This window comes from Phocoena phocoena, chromosome 17 (genome assembly GCF_963924675.1).
Source record: "Phocoena phocoena chromosome 17, mPhoPho1.1, whole genome shotgun sequence".
Taxonomy (NCBI): domain Eukaryota; kingdom Metazoa; phylum Chordata; class Mammalia; order Artiodactyla; family Phocoenidae; genus Phocoena; species Phocoena phocoena.
In genome coordinates, this window is record NC_089235.1 from 6,296,610 (window position 1) to 6,307,234 (window position 10,625).

The window sequence follows — 10,625 nt, forward strand, 5'->3', positions numbered from 1 at the left end:
AGAGTTGTACAAAGACTAAAATAAATAGACATCGTTACCATGAATTTGTCAATATCTATTAAAATTTTACCCTGATAATTTCTTACTATTTGACCTAATGATTTCAATTTGTGGGCTCCACATATAGAAACAAATATTTCAGTACTTATAGACACGTGTACAAAGAATTTTTTTCAGTGTTGTCTCCAGTGGTTTAAAAAAAAAGCCAACCCCCCCACCAAAAAAAAAAAAACAACTCGCACACCCTAATCTCTATTAGTAGGAGAGTGACTGAATATACTATGACACACCTCTGTCCTTAAAAAAATGTTCCTCAGCTATTCAAAAGACTGAATTGGATCTATGATTACTGACTGGAAATAATACCCATATTATTACTGCTCAGTCAAAAGGCAAATATTGATTTAACGTGTGTCATGTCATCTCATTCTGTAAAATCAAAGACAGAAGACAAAATTCTTACATTTGGGCACCTGCAGAAAGAAATGGAGTAAAGATGGTGTGGAATAAAATTCCTATTTTATGGCAAGACAAGAAAAATTTAAACAGAAGAATTTTTCTCTGCCCTCTGGCCTCTTCTCTCCCTCCAGCTATGCATTATGTATCTGCATTACACATCAACCAAAGCTCCTCCATCGGCAGAAATAACCTGCTCAACTGCAACATTCTCCCAGCATAAACAAGACAACTCCTTAAAACATAACATTCCCGTGCTGGCTTCGACAGCACATATACTAAAATTGGAACGACACAGAGGAGATTGGCATGGCTCCTGTACAAGGATGACACACAAATTCACGAAGAGTTCCGTATTTTTAGCAGCACTATTCACAACAGACAAGATATGGAAGCAACCTAAGTGTCCATCAACAGATGAATGGATGAAGAAGACGGGGTACATATATACAGTGGAATATTAGCCACAAAAAATAACGAAATAATGCCATTTGCAGCCACATGGATGCAACTAAAGATTATCATACTAAATGAAGTCAGAAAGAAAAAGACAAATACCATAAGATATCACTTATATGTGGAATCTAAAATATGGCGGGGACTTCCCTGGTGGCGCAGTGGTTAAGAATCTGCCTGCTGGGCTTCCCTGGTGGCGCGGTGGTTGAGAGTCCGCCTGACGATACAGGGGACGTGGGTTCGTGCCCCGGTTCGGGAAGATCCCACGTGCCGCAGAGAGGCTGGGCCCGTGAGCCGCGGCCGCTGAGCCTGCGCGTCCGGAGCCTGTGCTCCGCAACGGGAGAGGCCACAACAGCGAGAGGCCCGCGTACCGCAAAAAAAAAAAAAAAAAAAAAAGAATCTGCCTGCCAATGCAGGGCACACGGGTTCGAGCCCTGATCTGGGACGATCCCACATGTCACGGAGCAACTAAGCCAGTGCGCCACAACTACTGAGCCTGCGCTCTAAAGCCCGCGAGCCACAACTACTGAGGTCACGTGCCACAACTACTGAAGTCCACGCACCTAGAGCCCGTGATCCCAACAAGAGAAGCCACTGCAATGAGAAGCCCATGCACCGCAACGAGAGTAGCGGCCAAAAATAAATAAGTAAATAAATAAATTTTAAAAATTAAATAAATAAAATATGGCACAAATGAACCTACCTACAAAACAGAAACAGACTCACAGATATAGAGAACAGACTTGTGGTTGCCAATGGGGAGGGAGATGGGGGAGGGAAGGACTGGGAGTGTGTGATTAGCAGATGTAAACTATTATACATAGAATGGATCAACAACAAGGTCCTACTGTATAGTACAGGGAACTATATTCAATGTCCTGTGAAAAACCATAATGGAAAAGAATATACAAAAAAGAATGTCTGTATGTGTATAACTGAGTCCCCCTGCTGCACAGAAGAGATTGTCACAACATTGTAAATCAACTATACTTCAATTTAAAAAGAGAAAAGAAAAGCAAATTTGACAAAAACATTAGTGATATTTAAGTCAAGGGGAAAGAATGACTTTCCTTCTTGATCTTGTAAGGGGCCACAAGGACGCTTCGATCTGGATTGCGTAAACTGTCAATAATACGTCATTTACTGTACAGCCCTCCGTCTCAAACAACTGTGCCTTGACTTCTAATGGGCAGAACTGTTCTTACAGCTTTCTCAGATGCTTTTCCCGGGTTATAATCCTCATATTTGGCTCAAATAAAATTTTCCTTTTCTTTCTTAGATTGACTGATTAAGTTTTCGTCGACAATGGTGTGGAAAGAGACAGACCGATCTATTGTCACAGGTTAACTTAGAATAGCTGGGGGATAACACTGGCATTTTCTTTACACATTCCAAGGTTGTTTTACTTTCAAAAGTTATGCTTTCTGATATTTTTTAAACACTACTAAGATGGAGAAGCCCTTCAGCATGGTGGCTAAGAGCATGGTGTCTGGGGCCCCACTGCCTGGACCCTCCAGTTACTGCCTGTGGAACTTTGGACAAGGCAGTCCCCCACATTTGATCCCAAATTCCTCAATGGAGGGATAATAAAGCAGGGCTCCTGGAGCTGTCCTGGGCTCTACATCATGGGATGCACATGTAAAGCAGTTAGAGAAGAGTTTGGCACTTAGTCAAATGTCTGTGAGTGATGATTCATAGAATGGGAAACTCTCAAGGGCCCATCTGCACTGTTTCCCTCAGTGATAAGCGCTGTGATAAAGGAAAACTGGCCTCCAGCTGTAGGTGACCAGGTAACTCATTGTTTAGCTTTTTGTCAAGCCAGTTTGGTTGTCCTGCTTTTTCTACCAAGGGAAGACAATGAATGTGTGAAGTGAGAAGACATCAGCCCACCAGGCAGTGACAGGTAAACTTCTGGAGGCAGCTTCGCATCTGAGTCTTACTTCTGGTCTCAGTACCACTGAGAAGCAGGAACCTGAAACACTTGAGTTTATCAAAAACCAAATCTTAAGCACTACAGGTGTCTCTGTTTTCATCTCTGACTCTGACTCTCTCAATCTCACACACACGCACACGCACACACGCACTCACTCAGGTCTCTACGTTTGTGGGTCATGTTCTGCATGTGTCTTTCCCCTCGTCGAGTTCTCTATAGACGAAGCCTGAGTATGGGCACCATTACCTCCCACTCAGGCCCCTCTGACCAGGGCTATGCCTTCCTGATGGAGAAAGAGTTGCCTTTGGTAACCTTGAAAACACTAAGTCCCGACTCCTGGAATAAAGCTCATCTTGGGGCTCCTCGAGGCCGGTGGTTCCCAGAAGAGTCCCAGTGACGAGTGAAACAGACTGAAGCTTCTGGTTTCTCCTCTAACAGGACACAACAGGTCCAGGACATGCCTGCCCAGGTGGCAAGTGGCACTGTCCCCTTACTCATGGAGGGCGATGGAATTCCATCAGGTCGAATCTTGCTGCCTCTCCATCGGCCTCCCTAAGGCGGGCCAGCCCCGGCCTGGACACAGGCCTCCCCTCTCTGGCCGTTTCCCCCATACCCTCCCTCCCTCCCTCCCTCCAAGTCTCCATCCTCACTCTCACCGTTCTCAAAGGGAATCACACTCATTCGTCACTGAAGACACACCTTTATTATTTGTTTTTCGCGCTGAGAGACAAGCCTGCACTGGGTACACTTTGTGCCCTTTAGGAGCTGAAGATCTACCTCTTACCAGCTTGCTTTCTTTGTAACAGGTCATAATGTCCCAGAACATTAAATCATTTACATTCAATCCAGGTCTATTTATTCTAATATCTAATAACCAAAGGTACATTGGAAAAGAAATAGTTGCTTGTAAACCCTCAAAATTTGCAAATGTGCAAAAGCAGATAGTCCAGTTTGCATTCGTGTCCATGGCTTGGAATGAACCCTTCAGTCCCACAAACCCAACAAATGCAGAAGAAAATGTGTATCGAGTTGGGGAAAAAATAGTGTCTTCTGATAGAACACAGTGACGTCAAATGATTTGAGTGTTACTCTAGTCGCCAGGGCCTCATGTGGGTATTTTAGAAAACAGGCCCCAGAAAGGATGCTCGGAGAGCAAAGCTGTTTTAGCAGCATTAAAGATGAAGTAGTTCCCTCTGGTCTGGAGACTCCGCAGCTGCCCCGTCATCTGCCTGGTATCCCCATGCTGCTTCAGTCCCTCTCTGACCACGTGCACTTAGCACGGTCACCAAAGGAAGTGTCCACTAACAGTGTCGTCTGCACCTTTGTTTTAGTGTTATTTTCATCCTTCTACCTTCAGGAGACCCAGACAAGACTCTGTTTCTCTCATAATATTCATTCAGATGCCTCTGTACTGTTTTGCTCTGACTCTGGCCTTTGTAAAACTGAAACGGAAGCTTGTTTCTGTCGACAAAGAGACTTCCACTAACTTTATATCCGGCGGAGAGGATCAGCCTTATTTCAGAGGATGCAGTGATACGATGTGGAAAGCCCCCAGCAGAGGAAAACCATCCTGGAACCCTGAGACAGGAATCCAAGTTTCTGATCAAGAGGTTGTAAAGATCACCTGGGTCCCTGGTGAGGCCACTTTTCACTTTACTAAGAACCAACTGGCCTGTGTCCGCAACAGAAACGAAGGGAAAAATCAAGGCCACAATCTGGATGACTCTATTAGCATTTTAAGGAACTCTGACAATTAAATAAAGGAAATAAGAAGAAAGCTCCTGGTCCACCGCCCAGAGACATTCTGAAGACACGTGAAATACTGAAAGTGAAGGCTTTATATCAAGTGGGAGGCACAAAGATCTTTCTTAAAGTGAAAGCCCAATTTGTAATCTTATTTATAATCATCATGTAGTTCACGTGATAATTATACCTTAGTTCTGTTGACCTTTTCAATGACAGTTCTTTTTTGGTGTGTGTGGTACGCGGGCCTCTCACTGTGTGGCCTCTCCCATTGCGGAGCACAGGCTCCGGAAGCGCAGGCTCAGCGGCCATGGCTCACAGGACCAGCCGCTCCGCGGCACGTGGGATCTTCCCGGACCGGGGCATGAACCCGTGTCCCCTGCATCGGCAGGCGGACTCTCAACCACTGCGCCACCAGGGAAGCCCTCAATGACAGTTCTTAATTTATCTGTTCACTGTGCATTTATTTTGCTCGTGCTTTCATGCTACTTGTAATATTCCATACACCGTGTTCATATACTAATTTACTGAACAGATATTTGATTGGTGCTATTAGACCCCAGGCATCCCACTAGTGAAACCCAATTCCCTGCCCTCAGAAAGCTTATACCCTACTGCGGTGCTAGACAATGAATAAGGAAAATGCAAGCGAATCGGATAAGGGCGAGTGCCAAGGAGAAACAGAGAGCAAGGCGAGTGCCTCGGCCGCGTTGGGAGGGCAGCTGGGGTTTTAGACAGAACAGTTAGGAATTTGACATTTGAGTGGAGACCTCAAACAAAGAAGGAACAAGCCCTGACGCTCGCAGGGGAGGAAGCTTCCAGAATGAAGAACAGCTAATACAGGAGGAGCACGCGTGGACCAACGGGGAAGAGGGTGGGGATGCGGTGGGCAGGCGCAGAGAGAGATGGGCAGAGTGACAGGAGAAGTCGGTGGAGTACCTGGGGCCTGGAGCCCTCTGAGCGGGGGCACAACCTGACTTAGCATACAGTAGCCACAGGCAGAATAAGAGTCCACTAGGTAACGACCAGGCCCTGAGAAACATCAATAGGAAAAGCATTACCTACGGTAATACGTGTGGGTATTTTTCTACGTGTTTCATTATTTACTTCTGATTGTCAGGGAAGTCAGTATTGCTATTCCAATTTGGAGACCAGGCGTCAATAAATAGTCTTTGGGATTTCAGGACCGGTAAATTTTTTTTATGTAATGTTTAGAGATTTTGTTTGTTTGTTTCCTAGAACCAAGTAAGTAGGAAAAAGACACAAGTGCAACTCAGAGGTCAGTTTTTCAAGTGGAATGAGTTTGGCTTTATGAAAACTCTTTTCTTTCAAGGTCTTGAGGAAACTACCTTAGACCAGGGCTGCTTGCAAACCAGTGATTAGGAAATACAGGGCTATGACAGATTTAACCGTGAGAGCCAAAATATGGACTGACAAGCAGACCTGTGGGGTGCATTTCACTTCTCCAGCTGTAAGAAGGGGGTAGAACCTCCCGTGTCCCCCTCGCAGAAACACTGGGAAGACGCACGTGGTAATGGCTGGAAGGCCTTAAACGACTGGAAGAGAGAAAGGTCCTATTTCAATCGTGAGGCTAGTCACTCATGTTTAATGCCACCACATTTACCTTTTATATAGAGAGACATAGTCATCTTTGAAAAGTTCTTTATGAATAATCCTAGCATATCATTGGTCACTTTTTTGTACCCCTCTCCCTTTTCCATCACTTTTAAAACTTGTTAACCTATGTAACCTTTTCGTAATGAGTTCCCCTAACCTGACTGTACTCTAAAGCCTCCGATGCAGAGTTTAGCATCTGAAAATACGGAGTTGAGGTGCACTCCAGGAACTTTCCATTTTTAATGTGCTTTTGGAAGCTTCAGAGAGCTGATGGGGACTGAATCATATTTAAAGCGATGTGAGGGGAAAATCCCTTTTCCTCACAGAGCTGAGCTGTCTAAAGAATTTCTAATGGTAAGCACTTCGGCATCGACATTCTTAGCAACACGTACATACAATTAATTTCATTACAGCTGTTTCTTTGCTCATTTTTGCTGTAGGAAAACGCAAATCCCGCCATGAGCACTTTTCTTTCAGCTGCTTTTGAACATGATAAGCCAGATTCTCTCACACGGTGTCAGCGGGCCGGACCAGGCTGAGCAAAGAGACGAAGAGTTGAAAGATGGGATACTGTTTATCTGAGATATGAAATGGGCTGAAGCATTAAGTGACACTACATCACGTAAGGGAAAACGGTGTCATAAAAAATAGGGGCTTTTGTGAAAAAGTAGAAACTTCATCTCACAAAGAAAATCTCATTGCGAAGGTGAAGATTAGAGGTCTTTACTCGAAGCAGCACACAGGGTCTTTAACACGTTTGCTTTAACGAGTTTGCTGTTTAAAATTTCCATCCAAATTTAAGAGGAAAATGTACAAGCAGTGATAAAGGTCAAGGTGCTTTGAAGGCGAACGGACAGAGGGCCGTTGAAAATTGCCTTCTCTGAACTCCTGGCAGAGTCTGCAATGGGCCAGCTACAGCAAAAGAGGACTTTTCTTGAGAAAGAATCAGAGAGACTGATAGAGACTCCTTTGGTAATCTGTGAACACGACAATAAAATCTAGTAAAATGTCAGTTTTCTAAATTCAAATTCCAGTGAACCAGAGACCAAAGGCACGAGATGGAAAAGAGGCAAAGAAAAAGGGGGAAATGCGTAAGGACAACTTTTCAATTTATACGGTAGGCTGTTTCCCTAAAGAAAAGAGGAGAATGTGATTGTGAGCTGGCCTGTGTCCCCACCAAACAGTACTGAAAATAGCGGCTTATAATCGACTGTGTAGCATCTTTTTCTCTTTTTAGTTTTATTCAGTAGGTGCAACCTTGAACTAAAGATTAGGTTTAACCAAATAGATAGGAAGCCACTTTGGTTTCAGCTCTGACATGAAATGAGCTTAGAAGTTTGTCACTCCTGCTCTTAATATAAAGACAAACAGAAGAGGAATGACTTTGCTTGGACTCATCCAAGAACTGAGATTTCAGAGCAAGCCCCACCCTGAAATCTGGAGAAACAGAGAATCCAGAGAGTCACGCTTGCCTGGAGCAGAAGCTTCAGGGGTCACGAGCTGGTGAGGGACAGATAAATGGCAACTCTGACAAGTTACTGGAGGTAGAGTATGGGTGAGTGCGAGACGGAACCACTTTGCGGGCTTAACTCCGGAATCTTACCAGGATTTCCTGGTGCAGACCCAGCAACAATGCAGAGGGAGGAGAGGAGTCACCACTGTGAAATGTCAAAAGGCTCCTTGAGGGCTTCCCTGGTGGCGCAGCTGTTGAGAGTCCACCTGCCAATGCAGGGGACGTGGGTTCGTGCCCCGGTCCGGGAAGATCCCACATGCCGCGGAGCGGCTGGGCCCGTGAGCCATGGCCGCTGAGCCTGCGCGTCCGGAGCCTGTGCTCCGCAACGGGAGAGGCCACAATAGTGAGAGGCCCACGTACCACAAGAAAAAAAAAAAAAAAGGTTCCTTGATAACAAAGCCTCCTCTCCAGGGAAAGGACATCACCAGGGCCTTGTCTTATTGGAAGCTGAAAGGGAATCACCCAACCCCGGCCCCCTTCTGGTCTTCCTGTCTCACCTGAGGGGAAATCTTTTTCTTTTTGTAATTTTAGAAACACTTGTGAAGGTATCAGCCCACAGACACAAGCTCACTGAAAACCTAAAATTTAATCATACGATTATAGAGCTTTGCCCCTCCTCCATGTTACCACCACACTATAGAGCTCCTGTGTGATACAGCGCATTACTGGAAGGTGCACATGTCTGAGGAAGAGGACTGAGGGAAGCCCAAAGACAACAGGGAGATAAAGACAAGAACCATAGAGTAATTTAAAGCCCCTGGACCCCTACAGCTACAACAAACATTAAACATAGCCCGAATCCTGCCTAGATTAACATAAAAACTCACGTTAAAGTGCTATTTACCTCAGCTCCTATGACCTGATACAGCACATCTAGTTTTCAACAACAAAAAATTACAGGACATGCTAAAGTTCCAGAAGGAACACAGTCTGAAGGCAAAAAGCAAACATAAAAACCAGACTCAGATATGACATCAGGTTTGGAATTATCATATAAGGAATTTAAAATAACCATGATCAAGATGATGAGGGCTCTAATGAAAGAAGTAGGCAACGAGATAAGATAGTTATGTAAGAAGAAAAAAATGGAACTTTAAGAATCAAAAGGAAATACTACAGGTCAAAACACTGTAATTAATGAAAATTGCCTTAGATGGGCTCATTGGTGACTGAACACCAGCAAAGAAAGAATCAGTGAGCCTAAAGATAGGTCAATAGAAATTTCCTAAACCGAAATGAAAATAGAAGCAAAGAATGACAAAAACAGGACATCTAATTACTGTAGAACAGTTTTTAAAAAGTACAACTTATATGCAGTGGAAATATCAGAACTAGTAGAAAGAGGAAATGGAGCAAAGGAAATATTTTAACTAATAAATGGCCAAGAATTTTACAAAATTAATGATAGACAACAAATCAAAACTTCAGCAAGCTCAGAGAACACCCAGAAAGATAAACACCAAAAAGCTACACCTAAGCATATCATAGTCACACTGCAGAAAACCAAAGACAAAGAAAAAAACCTGAAAGAAGCTAGGGTAAATGGAACACTTTACCTATAGAGAAACAAGGATGTGGATGACAGCGGTGTTCTCATCAGAATCAATAATCACTTTAAATACGAATGGTCTAAATACACCAATTAAAAGACAGAGGATGTCAGAGTGGATTAAAAAGCAAGACCCCAGGGGACACTCATGTGGGAACTATATATCTACATAACTATACATTTTTAAGTAACTTTTAAGTACCTATATATAATATCTTGTAAGCAATTTTTATCCTCTTTATTTTAAACAGCGCAGAAATCTTATTACTAGTGTGTCTCCATTTAAACTGTCTCTGACATCCTTTTGGGGCCATCTTAAGATTAGGTACAGATCTAAATTTCATCTTTTATATTTATTAGCTGTCATCTTTTGAAAGAGAAATTAGATCAATTTATTCTACCCTGTTATCTTTCATAACAACACAGCCCAAGAATTTCACTGAGCTCAAAAAAAAAAAAAAAAAAGTAATGTGAAAGTAAAATTCTTATTGAAGTGGCTAAACATAGATACTAATACATGTATTTATGCACTTGTAATTCTCCACTTTCCTTCGAGGGATTCTGAAAATCTCTTTTATATTTGCTCTTCTATTACTTCGTCATTTTGTGTCTTTTTTTTTTGCCTGCCTGTCACTCTGACCAAGATAATTTCAAATTTAATCATTCTCACAATAATGTATTTCAAAATGACTTCCATGCAAAAAGTAAAAGCAACTGCACTGATGTGCAAATGTTAAATCCCTTAGGTTCCGAGACTTGGACTATGTCTCAAGAAATAGCCTTTGCTGATCTGCAAAGTGTTTGCATAAAAGGGTCACTGTGTCATTCTATAATGCTTCTCCTCTCTTCTCAAATTGCTATCCACCAACCTGAAATTGTCTGGCTGTGATCAAGCAGACAAGAGCCAACTTCATGTTTTTTAAGCAAAAGTACTTTAATGACCTCAAAACATAGTACATGAAACAGTCCCTCGGTGCTCAGAGTTCCTCGCTAAGCATTTCTTTTATTTTCTCTAGTTCCAGGAAGTTACTCTGTCTCTCTAGGGCTCCAGTTCCTTGGCTGTATAAAGCAGTCTATGATTCAAGGGACCATGAACAGAATTTAATATCCTGTATTGATCAGAGTCCTTCAAAACTACAAGTCCATTTCATTTTTCCATATTTCTTAATTGAAAGACAATTCAGAGACAAAAAATGTTGGAAAGGGCTTGGCTTGCTGCTGGGTGAGTTGCACCTTTGCTTTCATGGCGTTGCAAGAGAATCCCGAGGACCTGCCAATTTGCTATAGAAAAATAAATCCCATTCCTATTCGATTTGTACAAAAATCAAAGCCATTAATTTTCTTAATTTTTTTTTTTT

At 42.9% G+C, this 10,625-nt stretch overlaps 1 non-coding gene across 1 annotated transcript; it reads left to right on the plus strand.

Annotated features, from left to right (window-relative positions):
- Positions 1 to 710: 710 nt before the first annotated feature.
- On the plus strand, positions 711 to 817 carry LOC136137382 (U6 spliceosomal RNA). Its single transcript, XR_010656721.1, has one exon. It is a non-coding gene; the product is annotated as a U6 spliceosomal RNA (small nuclear RNA).
- Positions 818 to 10,625: the final 9,808 nt, after the last annotated feature.